This window comes from Falco biarmicus, chromosome 1 (assembly GCF_023638135.1).
Source record: "Falco biarmicus isolate bFalBia1 chromosome 1, bFalBia1.pri, whole genome shotgun sequence".
NCBI lineage: Eukaryota > Metazoa > Chordata > Aves > Falconiformes > Falconidae > Falco > Falco biarmicus.
The window spans coordinates 124,293,066-124,318,937 of record NC_079288.1 but is presented as its reverse complement, the minus strand read 5'-3'; the positions used below and the strand labels follow the sequence as shown (position 1 = coordinate 124,318,937).

The window sequence follows — 25,872 nt, the reverse complement described above, 5'->3', positions numbered from 1 at the left end:
TGACGTACCTATAGAAGCTTTTCTTCTTGCCCTTGACATCCCTGGCCAGATTTAATTCTATCAGGGCTTTAGCTTTCCTAACCTGATCCCTGGCTGATCGGTCAATTTCTCTGCATGCCTCCCAGGCTACCGGTCCTTGCTTCCACCCTCCGGAGGCTTCCTTTTTGTGTTTGCGTTTGTCCAGGATGTCCTTGTTCATCCATGCAGGCCTCCTGGAGTTTCTGCCTGACTTCTTCTCTGCTGGGATGCATCACTCCTGAGCTTGGAGGAGGTGATCCTTGAATATTAGCCAGCTTCTTGGGCCCTTCTTCCCTCCAGGGCTTTTTCCCATGGTACTCTACCAAGCAGATGTCTGAATAGGCCAGAATCAGCTCTCCTAAAGTCTGGAGCAGTGATCTAGCTGTGCATCTGAATTTCAAATAGCATATGATGGTGGCTGAGGCCATAAAGACTAACTTTTAAGTGTTCGACAAATTGTAGAGTCATAGAATAGTTTGAGTTTGAAGGGACCTTTAAAGGTCATCTAGTCCAACCCCACTGCAATGAGCAGGGAGTCCTATTGAGTAATTCCTTGAAGAGGTGGAGGTTTGCTTTCCTAAAAATCAGGGCCCTAACTTTACTCTTCGCCTGACCCATGTCCCTCAGGATTGAGAACTCCACCACCTCAGCCAGGCTGCCTCCAATCTTGACATTACGAATTAGCACACTTGTGTTCATGACCAACAGGTCCAGTGTTGAATCCCCTCTGGTAGCGCTGTCTATTACGTGGTTTAAGAAGTTATCCTCAATGCATTCCAGGAGTCTCCTGGATTGCCTAAAACTTGCTGTGCTACTTTTCCAGCAGATGACGGAGTGGTTGGAGTCCCCTAGCAAGGCAAAAGCCTGCAAGTGCAGTGCCTCCTGTAACTGGAAGTGAGAAGGTTTCATTAGTATAGGGTGGCCTGCAGTACACACCAACCACAAGGTTCCCTTTATTGCTTGGGTCTCTAGTTCTTGCCCAATATGACATTCTGATTTGGATCCATTCCTTCCGCAAATATTTCACCTTGATTGCATTCACATCTAATAAGGATTAAAGGAAATTACTCAAAATATTGATCTCCTGTGAAAGATTTTTTTTTTTTGAAACCATATTCTGCCGAGAATAAAAGAGATAATTTGGATAATTTTGAACTGGTTCTAGACATGAGGAAGACAACAGAGACATTTCTCTTTCTTAACTGTACTGCATCGCTAAAATCCAGATGCACAGGCACTGTCGTATTTATCATCAAGAACTATGGCAGGATCACTCAAGCTGGGCTGAGTTTTGAGTAAAGAGTTATATTCAAAAGAATTATTGGAATTTTACATGTGTCTATAAATAAATCTGTGTATATTTCTATCCATAGACAAAATACATATAAAAATATAAGTTGGGTGTAAAATTTATTTTGTAATTACCCTTAGAAATTCACCTTTTGCTTAAAAAAGACCATTTCTCACCTACTTGTAAAAAGATATTTTTGTATTTTGTTTTATAGTTTTCTGACTTTTAAACTTGATATCATGTTTGCAAAGCACATGCAATATCATGGTTTATCACTTTTTAGATTTACCGCTTCCATGGCTCTCATAAAGCTTTTCAGAACATTTTATATTTCTTCTACATAACTGTTTTAAATCTAATGATGTATTTAAAGATTAATGTCATTCACTATTAGAAAAATGCATGTATTTTTAGTTTAAAATATTATGTGATAGTATTTAGGAATGTATTTCATAAATTGCATTCAGAGTAAATGATAATACTAAAATAGTGAATTTAATAACTTTTATATATGTTTAAATTTTAGGAAAAGGTCATTAGAGCTGTTGCATGTCTGTCTGTGTTTACCTTAGTGAATAAGGAATTTAAGTTTAAAAGTACATGTTGGAATGTGTTTTGATTCCCTTTCAGTGCAACTGTATATTTTGGAAGAAACTGCTCCTGAGGTGATGTGGGATAGGTTACGTTGCTAATCTCACAGCTGTCCTCTAGCTATCAGTACTCATAAATCACACAGTCTGTAGTAAAAAGAGTAAGTTGAAGAGGTTAGAAATCCAGAGAAGACTTTGACAGAGGTGATAGATTATATGAAATTACTGCAATCTGAAGATTTTGTATGAAAGGGAATATCTTACATTTGAAATATATGCTTGTGTTTGTTGCCCTTAGGGGTCATGTACCATATGCTAGGTACACGGAGTATTTTTTAATTGTTATCTGATAATTTTTATAATCTTGTAATAGAAAATTATGAAAGTTCTCCTAAATCTCATGGATCGCATTCTTAGGTTAATTCCCACTTATAGGAAAAGATTGCTTGGTTTATTTTTTAAATCCCAGTTCATCAATAAGGGGGGGGAAGAATCCCAATACCTGATGTGGTAACATGGTTACAAATGCTTTTATATTTGCTGAAAGAACTCATGGCTGATCTCAGTCAGTGAGTAAACTGTGAGTTCATTCCTTAAACACCTTATGAAGCCATGAGAAGTGATTCTGCACCCATCTATTGCATATTAAATGTGTGTGATACAGCACCATATTTACTAAACAAAACTCAAGAGATAGTTTGAAAATTCTCATCTTCTGAAAACACTAGAAAATAAGTTTTTGCTTTTTTTTCATACAAGAAATAGTTATATATGTAGCTGGCTGAATAATTTACAATGTTCTATTGTAATTTCATAATTAGTGTCCACAGCATGTTTAAGAGGGTCTGAATGGTCTTGCATGCACAGATTATTCATTTTTTTTTCTTAATTTCTGCAAATAATTCTTTATTTGTATCTTACTTGCATTTGTCTCCCAAATACTGAGCTTTCATTCTGAACTAGGTTATAACTGTCCTGATTCAATGTATGTAAACAGTTTCTCATTCTTCATTTAAGTTTAAGGACATAGAATATTATAAAGCTTCTATGCATCGATTACTTATTTTATTAAAATAAGAAAATATTTTTCATGGCTATTATGTAAAATCTAAAATCCACAAAACATAGTTCAATCAACTGTATAAAATTAAGAATATTAATATAAATTTTGCAGGTTTTGCCTAATTATAGAAATGTACATTTGAATGACCTACAGAAAAATTCAGCTGTATGTATGGTATGAAATTCAACTTTATCATTATGTGGAATAGATTATAGAGACTTTTTTCTGTATTTTCAGAATTTTTTTTCTATAATTTGTTCTTAACAGTGCACCTTGATAACTTATAAGCTACCCATTACATTGAAATAGTACACTGTGCCAATTTCTTCTTTGGTTGAGGCCTATGATGTATATTCAAGCTGCCAGGAGAAGCAAAAATTAATATAAAATTTATGAGACAGATTGAGACATTGCAATGTTTTGAGCCTCAAACTGTCTAAGCACAGATACAGTATACACTTCTGTAAAACTGTCTTTAAAAATCTTTGATTAAAATTGGATTCAGTTCTGTATGTGCTGAAATAAAATACTGTGATGAATCTGACCATTTAAGTGCACACACATCATAGAGGAAAAGGATGTTTTCTTGCAAGTGATTTTTTAATTGAAAACCTTCAGCAAAAGGAAACATTTCTAACATAGATATATGCCTCAATTGAACAAGGAACTTTTCTACCTTCAAAATCAGAGCTGTAGTTATTAGACATACTTTTAGTTTACTTACATATGTGGCTATCTAGCAGTCTTTTTTCGCTGTCTTGTTTTCTACTTTTTTTTCTTTCTCTGAAAAAGACAAGCATGTATTACTAGTTTAGGAAGGATTTTCTTGGCCTGAAATTGTATCGAAAGACATTTCAACATCAGCTATGAAATGGAGACAGGGATATCAGGTAGTTAGTAGCTAAAATGCAAGGCATGAAGAAAATAAAACAGTAGAATATTACGGCTCTAGCATATATAGGTTTATGTACTTGCTATTATTTATTATTTGTGACATTAAAGTATTGGAATACTTGAACCATGGTCTCTGATTCTTGCATTGGCTATAATAAATAAATAAATAAAAGCTCAATTGAGCTCATTCAAAACTACCGCTGATCTCAGTTAGAGCTCTGTGTGTAAGCAGCGGCTGAACAGAGTGTTTCAAAAATATAACACTTTGTGTTGAAATATTTTTTTTTTAATAATCCCTACTGTTGGATCCTGAATAGGAAGGGATATCATCTTTCAGCTGTCTCTAATTCAGGAAAGACAATTTAAACCAGCACAGACTACTTTAAAATACACTTTATAGTCAGTTTAATAATGAGGTGTTAGTCTTCAAATACATGTTAGTCAAAAGAACAGATGTTGAAAATTAGTGGCTCATTTTTTGGTTCAAAACTTGTAATTTTTCAGTACTTTCTTATCACATGTAATGACCTCTTCCATTGGATATTGCTGGGGTTAATGAGAACGTTTAACTGAGAGTTAGCCATTTCTCCTTTGCACTTTTTTGAAAGGGAATAAATCAGCTCAGATTAATGCAACTATTATGATTTAGTGTTTTAACAACAAAACAATTTTAAATGTAGGAAGATTACCTGTCAATAATAGTTATAAGCTGCTGAAAGATGGGGTGCAGTTTCTAGTCTTAGGACACCTAGCTAGCTGCCTAAATATAAGCGTTTTCTTAGTAAAAAAACACAGCCATTATATCCTGGCAAAAATCTTTGAGGTTGACAAAGTTGTTTAGTAGTTTGAATTGCACTTGCTTTCAGTGTGACTAAGCTCTTTCAAGAATTTTGGGTTTGGTGTGGAGACAAAGACATAGGGTACATGGAACACTGCGCAGAGCCTTAGCGCTACAAGGATCTGCTTCTGGAGCCTGAAGCAGTATAGCTGCAGTGATGGGCTGCAGCCCTATTACGGGGAATTTCCTTCGCTAAGAGCCCACACTGATTGGCCTCTGTACAGCGCTAGGTTAAAATGATGGGAAATGAAAGCTGATGACTACAGTGAGCATGCACTCTGCCATGTAGGTGTACCAGCTCTTGGAGAGCTGACTTTGGAAGCTTGAACACAGCAAGCAGTCTGTTACGTCGTGTAGACAAGCCCTGAGTAATTCAATGAATAATGATCTAAATTGGTATTATAGATTCTTCAGCGTTTTTATGGTGGCTTTATTTTGATACCTGTAGCTTTTAGAAGTGCTTACTTTTGGTTCACCCAGTTAATGGCAATATCAAAATGCTTTCAACACTTAGAAAGGAAAGTAGAAAAAAACTGAGTATTTTTTGGTAGTAGTTTTTTACAGGTAGTGTGAATGCCCCAATTTTTTCTTTTAGAAGTTAATGATCACAGTGTAAGTGTTCTGCAACATAACCCTATTATCAATGGAGCCATGAAATTCTTGAATGAAAAGAACAATATGAGTTAATTAAGGATACTACTATCTCTGTAGTTACTAAAACGTCTTTGTATTCTGTAAATAATTCACAGAGTTGTTCTGTTCTGTGTTCAGGGACTGAAATTTCTCATATGCTTACATTACGTGCATATAGTAAGTGGATGAATACTTATTATTTATACCACCGTGGAGTTGCTCTAACATTTAGAGTAAGTAGCGGTAGTGCTATCACTCAGGTATTATAACTGAAATATTTAACTTTAAGTAAATCAGTATCAAAAGGCTAATGACATCATGTAGCAGCTGTGCTGCTTTCTAATTCAAATACTTCAAGTATGAGGTATTTCTAGTCAGAAATCATTTATTTTTTATCAAGCCTAGTTCTTCTAGGCTCCTGAGCTATACATAACTAATTATTTTTTCAACTAAGACAAAAACAAATAGTACTATAAATATTTTATACTATCTACAGTACAACAAAGATGACTACAGAATGTATTTGCAGTCGTTTGTTCACATGGGGTTTGCATTGTTTTTCAGAAAGTGCTGGGGAATATGAATGAAAAACTCTACATGTATAGATCCAAATAGTCATTTGGAGTTTTACATAAAATGACCTGCTCTCTAGACATGGCTCAGTAGAATATTTCAGGTGTACTTTTAATTATTATTTCCTTATAGTCTACATATAATTACTGCCACAGAGGTGGTACTAACTAATCACTCTTCCTCTCTAAAACCAGTGCATATTTTCCCAGCTGGAGATTAATGCATATTAGGACACTTTACTGATATTTTGCCATTGGAATAATAGCTATTTATCTGAATTAGCATCACTAGCATATTGATTCCTTAGCTTGGAGCATTTGTAGTCCCATGCAGTTATGAAGCATGAGAAATAACAATACTAAACCCTCAGTGAGAACCCTCGCTACCTTCAGGTTTCTGTTTTCAAGAATACACATAAACCATTTTAAACTAACCTTTGATATATGTATTAGGTTTTGCATAATCTTATAAACATTTCAGATTATTAGACCCAACAATTAAAATCACAATGGGCATTTAACTCTGAAAAATATTTGAAGAATTCATTCTTTTGTGTCCATACAGTCTGAAGTCCCAGGAAAAACCCACGACAGTGAGCCACCAGAGACGTAGCAGACTGGGGACTCTGGAATTCCATCTCAGATATTATGAACATGTACAGGGATGAAATATTGAAGTTCAGATAATAGTTTTATAATCAGTAACTGAGTATAGTCCTGACTGTTCCCTGCCTGTTAACACGGTCACCAGATTAGGGTCATGGTCTGACTTTACCCAGGTATGCTTTCCTAGGCAAATAAGTCTCAGTAACTATCAGTACTTTCATACTACCTAGTTTACAATGGAAAGCATCAGTCTTCCTGGAGCAGCGGTCAAACTAATCAGAAGGAAAAAAAAAACCAAAGCAAACCAAACCCCCAAAAGCAACACCCTAATTTCTCTTAAATGGAAGTTTAGGAAAGGGATTTGATATCTGTAGAAGCAAGTGACTGAACATGATAGTCCTAAAATCCTGCTTTGTATTCTTTTGATTCTGGATCCCATAATAAGAACTGGACTGAGGAAACAGGACAGTGTATTAGAGAGACTGATAATCACAGGTTCTAATTCCAGTAGTTCAGAGTAAGGAAGTGGTTTTCTGGCTTTATGTGGCTTTAGAGGTTTAGCATGGTGAGATGAAGATGGAAAATGAGCAAAGAATAGATTCTGACAACATTTTAATGCTGTTATTTTGGAATAAGTAAATTATTCCAGTTTTCCGTAGTTCACAGAGATTAATTACTAGTGAGGTTTGTTTACCTTTATATTGTATAAAATAATAAATTGCAATAGTTTCTTAAGTAAAGTAAAATTAAGAAATGTGGACAATTGACAGCAGGTTTCTTAGGATCCTAGTCTATCCTCTTTGATGCCCTTTCCTCCTAATAGCCCTTCCATGACTTATGAAGCTGAAAAAATGGTCATGTAATCTGCTAGTGCAAAGTATTTACTCACTAGAATGAGGAAGAGACTATGTACTAGTTGGATTTAAAATTACCTTCTCTTTGGTCTGCTCTTGGAATAGAATGACACACATTACATCTTACACAATCGACTTCTTGACAATCACTTGAAAATTTCAGGATCTAGGTAAATTTCAGGAAAATCTTGTCATCAACCTTCACTGGTATGTTGGATTTTACCTTACTCATTAAGGTATTATATAAGATCAACCTAATTTAAAAATTAAAAAACAAAAAGAAACAAATTTTCCTTCAGACTCTAGTCAGATTCTTCTCTATATCATAATTCATCTCTGCACTCACATCTTCTTCTTAATGTCCTGTGGAGCCAATGTGAAATGCTTTAACAAGATACAGGTAATTCAAATTAGCACATTTTTTTTTAAAGAAACAACTATTTAGCTTACTTTAAAACTATCAGATTGCCATCACATAGTCTATGAAAATGTCTTTTTTTTTTTTTTTTCTTTTTTCTTTTACCAAGTCTTTAAATCTTCTTTGCTTCAATATTCGCTAAGGTCTTGTTTATTCCATAATTTTATCCTAATACCATAGGAAAAAATACAGCAGATTTCTTAATATGTTACAGTTATGGAGGTACATACTGAATTACTGTTCACACAAGTAGCTTCTCAATGTTTTTGTTTCATGATCCCTAGTACATCTGCTGATTTCAGAAAAACAAAAGTAAGTACTGTAGTTCATAATCATAAAGATCTGATGAATTGTACTTAGATTTAATATGCTTTATTTAGAAAGTTATTTCAGGTTTTGTACAATTTATAGAATAGAAAGTATTTTGAAGGAGTGGAATTTGCATAAAAACAACATGCAAATCACAGGAATGTGTGGCAGAAGCTGAGCTGAGGTTCTGAGGGTAGTCCTCACACTCACTGTTACCTGTGCAATGCACACTGAGTCCGGAAGGCTCTATTGAACATCCAGTCTGATTCCATTCATCACAGGTCACAGAACTCTCCAAACCTTACAAGAAAGTTTTGACTAAATACCTCACTGTAGGATGTTTGTTTTCCAGTTATCACATAGAGCACAGCATGCAGTTATGACAAGCATATTACATTTATAACATGTCAATAGATTATACTTACTGCCAGAAAACTGAGCATATGCATACCTAAAACAAAATGGCAAACTGAAATGAAAACAAAATGAATGCCAAAATAATGCCCATGAGCATCTCTACCATATGTGAACCTGAGCAAGTTATATTATGGAAATAATATCAAAAATTAAAATGATTAGTAAAAATACTGACAAGTAATTTTCTTTATGTGAATAACAGCTTAATATTGTCATCTTGAATCTTTTTTTGGAACCCTAGAGATGCTAATGAATTAAAAAATACGTGGGAACAAACCACCCCAATTGGTACATTGAAAGTCATTTAAATCGCAAGAGGATTCTTCGTTATTGCATTGATATAGCAAATAAGTTGTTTCATGAAATGGCAAGCACGCTCTCAGTGAAACATACTCATGCTAAACAATGTTGTGTGTGTTTAGATGTAGACAAAACTCATACGGGACAGTAGAAGTGGTAAGACAAACTGTATTTACCTTGTGCTGTGATCAGTTTCAACTTGTGCTTGTAACTAATCCACCCGTACTGCAGCCAGTCTAACCTTCAGTGTCTAAGCAGCTCATTTAAAGTAAAATCTGTTCTGTCATGCCAAGCCCCTAAATAATATAATGGAATTGCAGAGTTTTGATGAGCAGTTACAAAGACATAGTTATGCTCTGCGTTTACTCCACAGGTGGAACTTAAAACTTATTTTCAAGGTTCAGAAATTCTCTTTCACTAGAAAATGAAGATGTTGGTTTGAAATCAAAAAGAGTATCCAGAGAGATAAAAGAAACAAATTTTAAGAAACCTAATTGTACAGGAGATAATATTACCAATATATATCCTATGAGTTTAAAAGATCTAAGGTATTAAACTTGCCATTCCCAAAAAAAGAGAGAAAGTGTATAGATGTCATTGTTGCGTTATACAGCAAGTCAAGATTAGTACATATGAATTTTTTTCTTTGTTGATTCTCTGGGGCTAACAAGTTTTTTTAAGGAAGTTTCTAAATAGCTGGCATTTGCTTAAATTAATGACTCTAGGAATTCAAGAAATGAGAATACTTACAGTGTAGTAACTCCAGGTAACGTGAAAATACTTATTTTTAGGAACTGACATCCAACTTCTGTAAAGTAAGAGATTACAATGACACTGCTTTAAGAAATTGTATCACTAAAAACACTGTATGAGCTATCCATGTTACGTTAATTGAAAATAAGAACTTCACAAATTCTGAATTCAAATGTAAAATATTACAAGCTTTAATTTACCACATACAGCAGTTCTTTATGCTGATGTATTATTGAATACAAATATTAGCATTACGGTATATAATGTGATCATTTCAAAAGGTGTTTCATTTTCTCTAAATTTCCTTCAAACTTAATTCTGTCTGCAAAGATATTTCAGAATTCAATTTTTTTTATTGTGGCTGTGTTTACATGAACTTGTAACATAGCATTCTAACACTATGCAATAATCAACAACATAAATTTCTGTCCTGGTATAAAGTGTTTGCTTATCATAGCTATGTTGGTTCCCTGTTCTGTTCTTCAGCACTGAATCTGACAGACGCACTCTGTGCCATCAGTGGCTTACACTGAACTGTGTAAGGAGGAAGCTGCCAGAGCATTTTGTTTCAAAAACCTTCTAAATTGACTTCAAAAGTATCAGAATATATCCAGGGAAAAAGATAAAGAAATCATGAACTTCAAAAACTACACTGGTTGCTAATATTTATTAAAGAGAACAAACAAAAAAATATATGTAATATATTTGATGTGTCTGTATATTCCTTCTCTGTAAGTTGTTTTTCCATTTTGCCATATTGTGACTATGAGAATTAATAACAGCGTAGAGACTCAGTGTGTGAGAACCTTTCACTATTGATTTTTATCATTTGAAGAACATTTGTATCAAAAGGGTAGATTTCAGCTTCCCTGTAAGGTGCCGCCTGAGCTAATTGGGCCTCATACAGAAAAACCCTTGAAAATCCTGCAGGTGACATGGGAAGGGGCCGTTCTCACCCCGTTCGCCATCTCAGGTGCAGCACAACACCTTTTTTGGTGTTTTTCTTAAAAAAAAATAACTCTTTGTTTTTCTTCACCCTTTTTGAAGGTTTTCTGTCCCAACAGACTGACAATATTTTAAGTATAATAAATAATCCTATCATCTAACATTACGAAGAGCTGGAAATTATTTATTACCAAAGTAGATTTTCTTCCTGACAAATGCAGCAGAGACTTACCTGTCAGGCTACTCTGCTTTCACACCCAGAGTACCGTTCCCGTCACTGAAGTGATACAGGCTGCTTTTGCCTCAACAGAAGCGCTAGTTATTGTCAAAGCTCTGCAAGGATCTGACAGCTGTTAGCTTTCAGGAACAGTGCAGAATGAGACAATGTAGAATACATGGATTTTAGCAAAACATGGAGCAAAGAAATTTAGCAATAGGAGGAATTAGGGGCCACATAGCTCTAATACAGGTGATAAGGAAGTATTAGTGTATTCAAGAGAGAATAGCAACCCAAAGAAAGCAGCAAATACAGCACAATATTATGGAAATGAGTTACTTTGACACAGGCTTACCTTCTTCTGTCAAGTGTTATCAATTCCTTTCTTCCCTTTTGTGGCAAAAAGGGCATCAGACTTTCTGTACTCTATAATATGCACCTGCTCATGATGGTATGCTCGCTTATGGGATCCTCTAAAAAATCATCAGAAAGATTTCACTCAGATTTTATTCATATCATTAGTAGTTACTTTCAATATTGTACTTTTACATCCTGACAGAATAACAAGAAAAGTATTTTTTTCCTTTCCTACTCTAATCTTGTTTCTAAGACATTAGGCCTAATAGCTGGATTAAGTGCATGATAATTAAACAAGGGTCTATTTTACTGATTCTCTATTGTCCTCATTGCCATCTGCTAATATCTCAATTCAGATAAATGGTAAAGCAAAACTTTTGAGTACTTCAGATAATTTCTAATATTTCATGTTTGGGGGGAGGATCATAGTGCCTACCTCCAAGGGGGGGGGGGGGGGGGGGGGGTTGGAGGGGAGAAAAAGCAATGTGAAATAGTTCTTGAAACATTTTTTATTTTGTGATTACTACCCCATATGGAACACTAAATTTGGTACTGATGTGAGTAATTGAACTGTTTATAAGGTTAAGCATATCTTTTTAATGTTTTAATTGAATCTACACAGCTTGTCATATGGTAGCAAACTTCACTAAGGGGTTCCTTCCTCTGTCCCCCCATGGTTCTGGTTTAATCTCTGATTTAAATCTATCATTTAATGTCATGGTTTGTTGTAATTACAGAATATAGAACCTAACAGCGCGTGAAAAAGCCATGAATCTGTATTAATCTAAATACTCTAGACACAGGTATATTAAGGAGGAACATTTCAGTCACCAAAATTTTAGAATTCTGATGTACGCTAACTTTGTACAGTATATATCTTAGGAAATGGAAATTAGGCTATTTTGGAAAAGAGAGCGAGCAGCTGAGATATTATGCCTTGCTGTTATACTTCTCATTGAACTCATAATTTGGGTTTACATTCGCTTACTCCCTCTTCTGCCATCTTCTGAAATAGCAGTACCTTATATCAAATAATTGAGGCAACATCTGCCAACAGTTTTGTCTACAGAACGTTGAACTACTGGATCAAAACTACACCTTGGAGAGTTTTAGTATAGGTATCCTAATTTTCTAGCCAAGTTAGATATTCGTTTTATGGCATATAAGATGTAGGTGTTTATAAGCAGTAAGTGTCTTTTGATGCAATAAATTACTTGCATTAACCTCTTACGTGACAATGGTGCAAAAAGAGATTTATTTATTTTTTCTCTGCCAAGAAAGGTGTCTGAGATCCTCAAGATATGTAAGAATGTGCAATATGGCTGTATAACTGTCATAGTATCAGCATATGAGTGGAAACAGACATTGGATAATTTTTAATTTATTACAGCTCTTAAAATAATTTTAGGTTGGAGGGGAGAGGGGAATTAATCTGAATTTATCATATTGTAAATGTGTTCTCAAATGTTATAGAAATTATTTCAGCTGCTGCTGCTTAGGAAAAAGAAATCAATAAAGGAAGTCAGACATGACAAATGAGAATTTCAGGCCCAGTGACAGTAGACAGAGACCTGGGTGCCTTATATCCGCACACCTTTCAATCAAGTAAGATGTGTACTGCAGTGGAATAAACTGAAGACACTCTGGCAGCCAAGTAGACTTTGATCACTTTTGTTCATAGATGTGACTCATATTTCAGTAGCCTCTTTTTTTCTAAGCTACTGATCTTCCCTAAACTTTGCAGTGAGCGCTCAGTGAACTTAAAGAAACCTTTACTCATTCTGCAAACAGACTTTAAATACTCATGCTGGGCCACACTGTTTTTTTCTTAAAATATCAGATGTAGTCTCTTTGTTACAGTTTTTCGGCCAATGTCCTTCACATTCTACAGGGCAAAGTATTGTGAAAGACAAGTTACTTTTTATAATCCAGTGCTCTCATTATTTCAGTTTTATAGCAGAAATTAAGTTTGAAAATACTCATTTGCCTACATTTATTTTATGGGGGTTTGTTGATTCATGTTTTTTGTTGATTATGCTTATGGTTTTTGTTGATTTCATGGCACATTAAGAGACACAATTAAAAACAAAGATGATAAATATGCTTTCATAAATCACCCTAGTATGTCTGAGGGGAAGACTAAGAAGAGTTCATTTTTTCCCAGTAAGGATACAGGGGTATAGAAGGTATAGTGGGGACTGCTTCATTCTTTTGGTTGGTTTTAATGGTAGACTGCACCCTGGAAAGCAACACACTGGTAGGAACATATGATGTAGGTTTTGGTTCTGCTGTTCTTGTGCCAAAGTGCCAAACCTGGTGCACTGTTCTCTGTATTACCTGTTCAGTATGGCCTCTGGAACGGGCTGTGCCCTGTACTGTACAAATTTTAACTTTGAAGGCCAAAAAACCAAAAACAAAACAAAAAAAAAAAAAAAAAAAGAAAAAAGAAAAAGAAAAAAGAAGGAAAAAAAAAAGAAAGAACCTAAGAAAGAAATAATGCCTGAGTTGCAGATCTATGACTTGATAGTGTAATCAGAGCCTTGCTTTGCTCTTACTAGATCTACTTTGGCATTGCCTTTTCCAGTGGTGCCAAGTCTTTCTACCTCTCTACCCATGACAGCAATTGTTGACCTGCTGCAGAACACACACTGCGCTCTCCCTGCCCAAGAATGAAAAGCAGCAATGTTAGCTACGTTGTCTCAGGTCTCCCAGAGGCATTGTAACTATCAGAAGTAGAGTGCTACCCAGAAGTTCTGGGAGTAGTGCTGCCTTGCTACACCTTTCTTTTTTTAATGCTGCAAGAGTCATAAATAACTTTCCTTAAACCATCTCAATATCCGGTCTCTCTAGGGAAAAACCCTAAAAAACTACGTTTGATACGGTCATTTATAGCCAGAAGTACCAGTTTAAGAACACAGCATGGGAAAAAACAGGTGAAAACTGAAGCTTTTTGCTTTCAATAAAGAGGGATGGTGAACGTTATCCTAAAAGAGATATACAAAAATATTTGGTTTAGATTTTGAGCTCTCTAGGAAGCCACCTTGGAGATGACTTTCTGAAACACTGTCTTGTCTTCTACTGCCCTTTAGTTAATGTTGTGTGATAATCCCTGGTATTCAAATCCAGAGAGAGAGTTTATCATTCCTTTTATATTAATTTGAAATTATTCATTATATTCACACTTGCTCATTCCTTGGCAATATCAAAAATAACTATTAGAAGTAATCATTACAATGGTTTACAGCAATAGTGATCAAAGAAAATCAGCATTCTATGCATCATTAGATTCAAAAAAATTTGCAGTTTTGCAGTGATTTGGATAAAAGAAAGAAGCTTGCCAAGAAAATACAAATTCTTCAATAAATACTTTAATTTTTTAGGGGCTATATAAATAATGATTTTGAGAAACTAAGTATACTTTCTGCTTTGTTCATATTTTAGTAGTATACTCCTTTTTGCTGTTTCTGTAATTAAGTCTTATGACATTCCAGAAAGCATAAATCCTGCTGAGATGTTTAAGTTTGGAGCAACCTCTTGATGTACAAACAAAATAAATAAATTAAAAAAGACACCCAGGATCTTAACAAGCTGTTTCGCTTTTACCTTTGAAACAAAATTGAATGGTAAAGCAATATGGCCTACTGAAACTGTTCTAGTGTCGTTGTTAACTAGAACCTTCTTTTGAAATTCATTGCCTTCAATTACATTTTTTAAAGAATTTTAATTATGTGCCTGAAAAGAATAAAGATGCTTCAGGCTCCATTTGTTTATCATGGAAGGCCTAAAAAAAATGAGGACAGAGCTTCCCAGCTCATGCAGAGGTTGCAGAGAGAAAGAGAAGACTTTTAATTCGACAAGTTCAGAGAGATTTCTTAGTTTGACGTGCACAGCAGGGGGTCTTTGAGTGCCTGGCAATACTTCAGCATTCTGAGCTTTGAAAGTCTTTCCCTGCAGCAGAAATTGTATCAAAAGCCAATGATAATATTCCCTGCAAGGTAAAGGACCCTATTGAAGATTTCTAGAGCTGTTTATTTATTCATCACAGTTTTTTCTTTTAGGATGTATCAGCCATATAGGTAATAATTCACACAGATGCTAGGAAAATGAAATAAATAAATACATAAGTAGGAATCCTTCATTAATCCTTCACCTTTCCCTTTAGTTTTCTATGGGCCACGTTCACCTATAGCTGTGTTCACCTATAAAATTTCTTGTTATTCCCTGCCATGTATTCTGCAATGTTCACTTCAAATCTCAGCTTTTCCTTATTTTTAACAGAATTGTAATTTCTGTCTGCCTTCTACCACCAGCTGAGTACATAACATGTTTATGGCCATTTCTTTCCACTAAACCCTCAAAGTGATTGATTAATTTTACAGGAGGATATTCAATTTCTTAGTGGTCTTTTCAAATCATTTTTAAAGTAGATTTGAGGTAACTGTTTCAAAGCCAAGATTAAAGTGCTATTTATATTCTAGACATTGGAGTTTTAATGTTTCAGCATTACTTTTGTTTGAAAAGTATACACATATTTTTTCATTCTGTTTTTGTTTTGTTTCTGCAGTAGAGCTGGGACTGTGAGACTACGACAACCTTTCCCTTGAGTAATGTCAATATCGGCTATCACTTTGGCAGAATCAGCCAGCTCAGTGAAGACAGAAAAACCCTCCTTCCCTCCTGTTTTTTCATCTGCTGGTGGCATTCAAAGTGACCTTCCTTTATAAATATTGGTGAGTGACCACATGGGGAAAGCAGTTCCTTGGTGCAAAGAAACTTGTTTCAAAAATCTGTGTTGACCTGAGGGGTTTCCTTTTTTTTTTTTTTTTTGTCTTATTTAAGCATAACCACACACACACACACGTGTGCAGGTGTTTGGGATTTGAGGGGGTTTTTGTTTGCTTGGTTTTTTTGAGGTATTTAACAACACTTTTTATTTTAGATTTATAAGCCTTTATAGAACACTAGCATGTGCTACCTATTCAAACTATATGAAACAATCATCCAAAATACTAATTTAGAGAGAGAGAGATACTTCCTGACAGCAAAGAAGGACCTCTCCCCTCTTCCTGCTACTTTGTGTTGGCTAAATGGTGTGGAATGGTATAAATTTGTCATAACGCCCCAAATATGGCAAGACAAAACTTTCCCAAGTGTAGGAGTTAACTAGAGGCTGTATTCTAGGACTCTCTGGTATAGGAAGCATGCCTAGGGTGAAATCATAACACTGCAGAAATTCTGATACCCACAGGGCAGTCCAGGAATGATGTAGTAACTGTAGCAGTTCTATAAGGCTGTCTAAATTACATAGTTTGTTACTGGAAAAGTTTTCAGGTCATTTAAGACTATATCAGCCGATTTATCCTGCTTGAGATATCCAGTATGCCTAAAGAAATTTTCAGTGTTGAAAACAGGTGTGAAGATAGTGAAATAGCCAGCCACCCATGGCTCAGGAATATTTACGGTACTGTAACACAGAACATTACAAAGTACATACCCAGATACAAAACATACTTAGCCTGGCTGGGAACACTTTGGAAGCTGTAAATATAAATATGTACAGGATCTAAGGCTGGAAATTATTTAAGGATTACATGTATTTAATCTAAAGATGTTGCCATAAAGAGTCACTTAGCCAGCTGCCATTCAGTATTAACCACATTATTGCAATTATCTCCTATTCAGACTACAGTCAGACAACTGTGATGTATTATTTATGACTATATGATAAGTAATGTTTGATTATTTTTTAATTATTTTTCTCAACCATATGTGTACTTGAAGTATGTCAGTTTAAAGGACCAAAGAAGCTTCAAAAGAAATATTAATAGGAGCATTATCATGGCACCAGCCTAACAAAATAATGCCTTTTCATCAAAGGAACCCTTCCAGCAAGAGGAAAGGCTGGTATATGTTGTGTATGTATATCTTGCTTAAAGAATGAGTAGGTGTGCCATTTAGACATTCCTCAGGTATGTGTTAGCATTGTCACTGATTTCCTTGGCTACTAGTAATCAGGGGACAGAGCAGAGAAGAGAAGGAAGAGGGCAAAAATTCAGCAGATTTGCGTAAATGGCTATGCTCTATCAACGTTCTTTCCTTCTGTATCAACTATGTGACAGTCTTAGTAATTTTGGGGGTAACATTTGAGTATACAGGTAAATTAGTATCAGGCTGGGTTTTGAGGGTTTGGGTGAATCTCTTAGAACAGAATTAAGTGTTCATCTTGGTCTGGGATCACAGTAATAATTTCAAAAAATGAAGGAACAAATGCATTGGATGAAGAATACCTTTACTGCACCTTTTCATCTAGTAACATTGTGGTAGTCATAACCACATACTGCAACATTTAGTTCAGTGATGTATGATGGTAAGGTTGCATTTAAACCGTGAGGGCAGGGTAGACTTTCAAACCATTCATCTTTTGAGAAACCACTTTAACTGTGTTTCAATTCTAAGGTTGTCTGTCAACTCATTTTTATATCTTTCAAGGATAGTGCGTAGCTTTACAGTAGCTGTATGGAATAACTTGCTGTTTGATCATATATTTTGTGCATGTAGCTGCTTTCCTTTAAAATGGATAGGGCAGAACTTTAGACAGTCCAACAGTTAAAGACTCAGGATTTCTTGTTTTCCATGCAAGATTCCAAGTACAGGCATACAGATCAAACTCATTGTTTTAAGTTATGATGATATTTTTTTGAAATCTTGCAAGAGCAGCTGGTATACTAATAACAGGTGATTGGATGATCATAAGCTCTGTTGGGACCACAGCAACTGCTCTGTCCTCAATAAGAGAGTGTAGCAATTTTGTAGAAGTTAGGATGTGACCAGAGATGATCAGATACAATGGTTACCATTTCTCAGTGCTTCTCTGGTAGCTCAAAAAAATGGTGGATTTTTTACTTTTGCCTACATCCAGTTTTAGAAAGACGTGACAAAGCATGCCAGTAATTTGTGATATTGTTTTCCTGTTTTATTGATACAGCCATGCATTCACTGTCATCTGCCAGATGGTTCTATACTCAGTAATATACTGTTTCCATTTCATTTTGCATGTATTCGGTATTTTGTTCAATTCTGACATTTTACAAAGTGGAAGGGGACTTAAATCAAGAAAATTGAGAAGCGTAAATTGATAAATAAATATAGTAAATGTTGTATGTATATGCTTATAAATCTTCTCTCTACGTGAAGGTGAGATTGAACGCAATCTTGGTTTTAGCCTATTGTGTCACAGTGGGATTAATCCACCTCTGAGTGTTTTATTGGGGTTTTTTTAAAGCCTCAACTATTTTTCAGGAGTTTCGTGAAAAATCCAGTGTAAACTCTAACACAGAAAGCCTTAAAGGCCAGTTTACCCCTCTGAAGCCTGTAGCTCTGAACTAGACACAAAGGCTATAGGGGGACACTTCCTTGCAGCTTTGTTCAAAAGTTGATTGATTGTGTACATGGCATTAACTTCCAGAAGTATAAACTATCATTAAACAGTGTTGCTCTGGGCTAAGTAAAGGACTTTGCTCTAAAAGAATATATATTTTTTCTTTGTATTTATAAGTTGTCCCTTCATTTTTATTTCATTTTCTTCTTTCTAAACTCAAGAGCATGCTGAAAATAGAATCTTGGATTGTAAATAAAAAAGTCACACAAACTGCCAACTAGCAGAAACTTGATGTTTCAGGAGCTAGAACTAATAAAGCCAGCTTTCCTTTGGAAATCTTGGGGGTTTTGTACTGCAAGATCACCAATTTCAGCTGCAACCCCAATTTCCCTATTTCTCTTGTCTTCTGTTACCCTCTTTGGCTGAGACACGAGAGCTATGCTTAGTCTGCAGCTCCATGAATGCCGAGTAGCCCAGCCAGCTCCTTTCAGAATGCTTGGATTCTACCCACATTCTTCTCCCTGGGGGTATTAATTTGGTTCTCCATCCCTGAAACTTGTAGGGTCTTAATTATCTTTTAGACTTGCTTTTTTTTTCTGATTTGGTTAACCAAATCAGTGGAGAGAGATACAGGACACACATACAGACTGGGATTTTAGCCTTAGGTAAGGCTAAAATGTTCAGACATAATAAAAAAGATCCAAGAAGTAACTGGAATCCCCATGCTGCCATTGGTACTAAGAGACAACTCAACAAAAAAAAGTTTACAGAAATGTTTTTCTTAATTAAAAAGCAAATTTTTGTGAACCGTATTTATGACTCTTAATGACTTATTTGATCTTTTACTTGGTAAAAAGCAGTTAAAACAAAACAATTTCCCCTGCCCGATGTTTTTAACTTAGAAAATACATAAAAGTGATTTGCTGATGTTGAGATTTTACATTGATTATTTAGCTACATCATCTCAACTGCTCACGTGTAAGTCTAACCAATTAAAATAGAGAACACTAGTCAGTGATGGTTTACATAAAATATTCAGAGCTCAAAGATACTCACAGATAATTCTCAGTAATCAAAATATTCATATAAAAATCTCAAAAATGCTGGTAAATACTTGAATAACATCTGCAATTTATCAGATGTGACATTAAAATTGTTAGCACACTGCAAACAGAAATGGAAAAAATAAAATTATATATATACATGTAAATCATGAAGGTAATTTATTCCTTTTCAAAAGGAAATATAATTTTGATAATATTATTTGTTTGAATACTTTAAAATACTGGACTACTTTAAAATATGAATGGTGGTACTACTTCCTCTACTAAACTATGGGGCAATCTAAGCTTAAGTGTGGAAAGCTGCTGTGGAAAGGAAGTAAATGAGAGGGCTCTGAAGAGGTGTCAAAGCCTTTTGAGTGACAACATTTAGGAAGCACTAGCTATTCATGTGGCAATATTTTCAGGTAACTAAGTAGCCGTCTTGTCTACTATTCAAACATCTAGGTCAAAGTTATGCATATATTCTTGTTACTTTATTACAGTTATGCAGCAAAGTTGAAATAAAGTTGGCGTTATTATTTTGCAGATATCTTATAGCAAGAGGAAGGAGGAAAAGATATTTCAGAAATTTATTTTCGTTTCTATTGTTCTGTTTCTCTTTCTTTGCTTTCTAATTTTACAATTTTGTAGTGACTGTAATAAGGGACTTCTGTGCAAGCACCACAGAGTACAATATCACTTAGCTTTCAAGCATCTAATACTTGGACTGGCATCCAACTCTTTTACGTACTGAGAACTAAGTGATGTATTTCAGCATAAGATGCTGAAAGGAGTCAGGTGAACTGGTTAGTAGAAAGTGTGGCATTAAGACAGATGCCACAAATCTCATGTTCCTGGCCTAGGAAGATGCATCTTTGTCAGAGTAGGAGCTGCAGCTGAGTAAGAGTGAGAACATTAGCAGGGTGAAGGTGTCCAGATTCATAGCTAAGGCTGATCTGTAGCTCACTAACCGTTCCTAATCTCAGATTTCTGGCCCGTGCTGTGTTACTCTGCGTGTCCCTGGCTGCAGGCACAGGCCTTTCCATCATGAGGATTGTGAGGGAAGCAAGCTTCCAAATGAACCCCATAGAGATGCACAGTCTAGTCATCATTGTTACACAAGTCTCCTGTATTTATCACTAATGTTGAGAAACTTTAGAATATGAAAGGCGATAGAAGGATCAGGAAAAGCTCAACCCTAGCCTCATGGTTAGTATAGGCTCCACGGAGAAGAAAGGAGAAACCCCAATGTCAGTTTTAAGGACAGCTGCTGAATTTTTTACTGAATAGTCATTGGTAAAACACCTTTCAACTTAGGAGTTTAACTTCTTGTAACAAAGAAGATGCTGACTTAATGAAAGTTACTGAAAATTCACATAAAATAGAATTCATGTTATTTGGTTTTGTATGTTATAGATACAAGTCTTTGGAAGCAAATAGTCTTTTTCAATATTTTTTTCCCAGCAGGTGGGGGAGGGGGGAAGGTATCTTATATATCCAATATACTTTGCTTCATATTCATCCATTGGGATTTCAGAGACAGCATTTCTTCAGTACTTCTCTTTCTGTCAGGTGTACAGGTTTTCTGTGGATGCTTTTGTGATTGTTTTGCAAAAGCATGTTTAAAAGGCATTCTGGACCCTTGACTACATAAGATAGTTAAAGAAACCTAGCATGCATTTTATCAGAGTGCACTGTCAATAGTCAGATTTGCTGTGAAGTAGGTCCTGTGACTCTGGCACAAATGTTATCCTGAGTTTGAATGTATGCTAGTAAGCTATACCGAACCAGCACAAATATACAAATGAATGGAATGCAATTACTGAGGTTTAAAAAAAGGGAATTTAAGGCCAAGGAGATTATTTTCTTTTTCATTACCAGCTTGTTGCTTTTATTCCTGGTAAATATGTTCTGACCAACGCTGCCATTGCGTTACTGTTAAAGAAACCAAAATGAATAGAGCATCAGTCTGCACTTGCAAATCGTCAACAAGCTGTAACCAATTGACAACAAACAGCAACCAAACTGAAGGTTTGCCAGCCAGGAAGATGTACATCAATTAGTTTCTTGCACAGCTAAATATTCAAGTAGTCCAAAGCCGGTATCAGAGATTAAGGTAATTTAAAAGAATTATATTCCTCTTTAGCCACTTTCAAAGGTTTTGTGATTTACAGCTTTATTCATCTCTGTGTCTGTTACACTGTTCCTTACTACATTTTTTCAGGAACTGACCGCAGGACGCACTAAGGCAACTTTAGTCCTTGCAGACATAATGGGCTCAATCAAAAAGGTCTTCCTCCCTTCTGTGTCCACAGCAATATATGCCAACAAATGACTTCTCCACTAATTTAAAGCATGAATTTGAACATAACTGGCAATCTGATTTTCCTTCAAGTAAGGTTCTCCATTCTCCTGGTGCTAGATTTATCTCCAGTATAATCCAGTATGTGTCCAGATTTTGTGAGCCAGTATCAAAGGCAAATCGAGACAGACACCACAGGAGGTAAATTTTTTTCTTCAGGGCCAAGTGCATGATCTTGTAGGTGCTGCCCTGGCAGTGTGGTAGGGTTTCTGGCACAAAGGTTAAGTTATTTATGCTAAATAAGCAAATATTAATTCTATAATGGAGAATAATAAATTTCTACACTTTAGGAAAAAGATAGAAAATGGACATTTCTCTTTCAGTTAATATTTAAACATACTCACGTGCCAGGCACAGAAAAATGTAAAATGCATTCATACTAAAGGTATTTATATATTATCAAAGAAAATTCATGCTTCTGCTTCAGCTTGTGGGGTCTGATCTACTCATCAGAAACTTCTATGGTTATAGATATTCTTTATGCCTTATTATTTTCTTGTGCCAATATTAATATTGATTTTTAATGCATAATTGATTTGTCTGCCAGCATGAAATTCTGAAACTAAATGTACTTAGTTTTCAGTTGAAAAAAGTTTCAACAATAGAAAAATTAGATGGAGAAATTTAGGTCTTTAGGACTAAATGAGCTACAAGTCTCGTTTAAAACTTTCAAAATTATACATACTTAGTTTGAATATGAATATGATTTTAGACATATTTAGACATGTGGAGTCTATAGTTTGTTTTCAGATTTAAAAAGTCACCTAGCTTTTTTGTAAAGTTCCAAAAATATTATCAAGGTTTTTTTTCCATACGATATGTTAGTGAATGTTACATTCATAGCAAACTGAGATCCAAATCCTGAAGCTATCCTAATTCCTTAAAGACTTTCATGCAGGTAAAGTAATTTTCAAGATGTGGATGGTTATAAAGGCGAGGCCTTTGCTCTATTGTGAAGTGCCCTTACTGTGTTAGGGCAGAACTGTACCAGGAGAATACTGAGGTCAAACTAGCTTCAGGCATTGATAAATGCTAAGTTACCAGGAGCTGAACACTGGGAGGACGTATTTTCCCATCCAAGTATTCTTTACTCTCTAACAAGAGAGGTGAAGCTGGATTCAAATGAATGCACACTTTTTTTTATTAAAAAAAAAAAGCCAACAAAAAAAAAAACCAAACCCAAAACCAAAAAAAACCCCAATAGCTCACCCACCCAGCCAAAAATAAAAACCTCACCCCCCCCATTCTTCATCTGAAAAATTTGGTAAGTGTTTTATTTAACTGACTGCTTCCTACAATCTCCTTTAAAAAAGAAATTAGCTGTTAACATCATGGGAAATATTTGTGTTAAAGGTCATATTAAACAAAAGTCAAATCTAGACTATCTGAGGAGTCTGGAGAAGATGTTTAATGCAGATTTTTTTTTGAAAAAAAGATATGTGTCACTGCAGGTCATCTCTGAATATTCTTGTTGGGGTTTCTTTGTTGGATATGCAATCTCAGCTAAATGTTTTGAAGAGGAGGAATCAAATAAATTGCCCTATTTTGGGTCTTTCTCATCTGTATACAGTTGTGCAGCTCTAGTAGACCTGAAAATTGCCCAAAGACAAACTTTTAAAAAATAGAGTGCTTCTGAGGCAGAAAATTGCTTTTCTGCAGCATGGTTTAAGGGACAGGATGTGACAGGAGGACCAGGAGTTGTCACTGTGTAGTGATATTATAAAGCATATCTTACATAACAAAAAGGATCATTTGTTTCTTTTTCCTTTCATTTTAAACTACAAGAGATTTAATTGCAACAGCTGAAGGTATGCCCTAAATCAAGAAAAAGCCATTATAATTTACAATTAAAACCGAAAGTTCCTCCCTTAACCCACCTGTAATAGCTATTCATTGCAGAGTGCATGTGGTATGGGTGTGTGCCTTATTCTCAAAAGGAAGAGTGAAAAAACCCCAAAAGCTCATTGTACATGCATGTCAAATATTAGCATGATTCTTGTAGTATAATAAGAAAAGAAAGTGGTTTGTGCTTTTGATTATCCTCTTGATGTTTCAGAGTAGTTTTGCATAGCTTAATTTTCATTTTTATGGCAGTCTGTACATATAAAACAAAATGAGGAAAGGAATAGAGGGGGAAAGAAATGTGCCATTTATATACTAAGGATATGAGGCCTCCTTTGGGCCCATTATACATTAATGGGTCAGCTGAGATTTATTAGGATATGTATATTAATCTTTATACACATTCACATACTGTAATTGTTCCTTTGGTACTATAATGTGATTAGCTGTGAATTTGTGCAATATTAACAATAATATGGATTTCCATATTACAGAACAGTAATAACAAATGCTTATTAAAAATGCATGTAAAGTATGGGATGTGAAAACACTTCCGAACTCACAGTAATCCGATTATGTTCTGTTGTTTTTAAATACCAAAATGGTTAAGTCTTTACTGTAAAGTAAAATCTTGTATGAGAAAAGCAAGAATTTAACATTCCACAGTACTGATTGAATGAGTCTGAAACTGAAAAAAAAATTAGTGTCTGATCCTCATGAAGAGCTAAGGTGTGGATTTTTGCATTACTATTATTTAAAAATATAGCAAAAAATAGAATATCAAAGGTAACGACAATGTTCGATTGTAATGTTTCCCTAGTAGGTTGCTCTTGTATATAGGAATGAGGTGCAGTGTGGAAGGAACTGTCTAGGATCCCTGCTCCTTCCCAGACAGCAAGTTCAGCATTGATCCTCCACACTGCAACACTGAGATCAGTTTTCCTCCCGTGTCTGGAATGGTATGAAAACATTTCCACCCATAAGGCAATTGTTGTGTGATACACAGATATAGTACAGTAGGAATATAGAAAGGCAAAACTATTAGTTTTAATCTTGTGAAGCTGTTTGTTTGTTGTTTGTGGGTTTGGGTTTTTTTTTTCTCCTTAAATGGTGTAATATAGAGAAGCCACTTTGAGTTCAGATTTCAGTTTGCAGCAGTAGTAGCTCTATATGGGACGGGGTTGTACACCCTTCTCTGTTACTCTGTGTCTGCTTTCTGATCAGAAGTGACAGGCGTCCCTGAACTTGGCTTATAGAGAGACAAACAACTTCAAAACCTTTTTATATTTTTCTTACAGGATACATACGCCATCCTTAAAACATTGGGAGCTTTTCTCTCAAATTATTTTCATAAGGTAGTGATGTTTGTTTAATGAAAACTAGTTTACCTTCCCTTCATGACCCCATAGTTGGAGGGTGTCTTTGACCCCTCTTTCCTGAATTTTCCTGTTTCCTGTGTTTACCTTTTGTACATTTGGGGTAATAGAAGGAATTTCTTTATTATACCTTCTACCATTTGCCACATAGGCTTAAGATTATTTTTTTATTATTTATTTCCAAAGCTCTTACTAGCATCACAGTTCCAGCTTTTTATTCATCTGATCTGAGAAAGTTTCAAGATTTATGAATAGATCACATACTGTAAAACCTGACCATAATGGAGGAAGGCAATCACTCATTTTTGGCTTCATCTTCTAGAAATACCAACTGTAGTATTTTTTGGTCCTACAGGCCCCTGTTCTTCTGATAGGATGTGGCCTCAATATGCACAAGGTAAAACCAGGACTATTTTTTGTTACACATTTAAAAGGTGTTCCTTAGACTTTCTTTGTCCTGTATATTGTGTCATTATATGGAATCCAATAACCTGGTAATCTCAAACCTGAGTAAGTTTTCATGGACTGGAAAAGGCTACTCGCTGACTTTGTGAATGCTATTTTCCTGTATTTCCATTATCTGCTTCAACATTCAAAAGTCTTACAAAATAAACAATGTTAAGTAACTTCAGTGTAGGGTTTCTAGCTGGTTCATTGTTATACAAACTGTAGAAAAAAGACACCTACCTTATCCCTACTCATGGCAATATGCAATTTAAGTAGAGGTACTTTTGTCATGCATTTTACATGAAGCTGATGAGCATTCCATTGTATTCAGATGCTTGTGGAATTGCTG

At 35.3% G+C, this 25,872-nt stretch overlaps 1 long non-coding RNA gene across 2 annotated transcripts in view; it reads left to right on the top strand.

The window, feature by feature from the left end:
• The window catches only part of LOC130143954 (uncharacterized), a 631,756-nt gene that overhangs the window by 523,740 nt on the left and 82,144 nt on the right, over positions 1-25,872 (top strand). Inside the window, exon 5 of one of the 2 annotated variants that reach the window (XR_008819941.1) lies at positions 15,640-15,805. This is a non-coding gene — a long non-coding RNA (uncharacterized LOC130143954). Of the gene's footprint in view, positions 1-15,639; positions 15,810-25,872 lie in introns of both variants that reach the window. The other variant, XR_008819942.1, reaches the window with a different exon arrangement.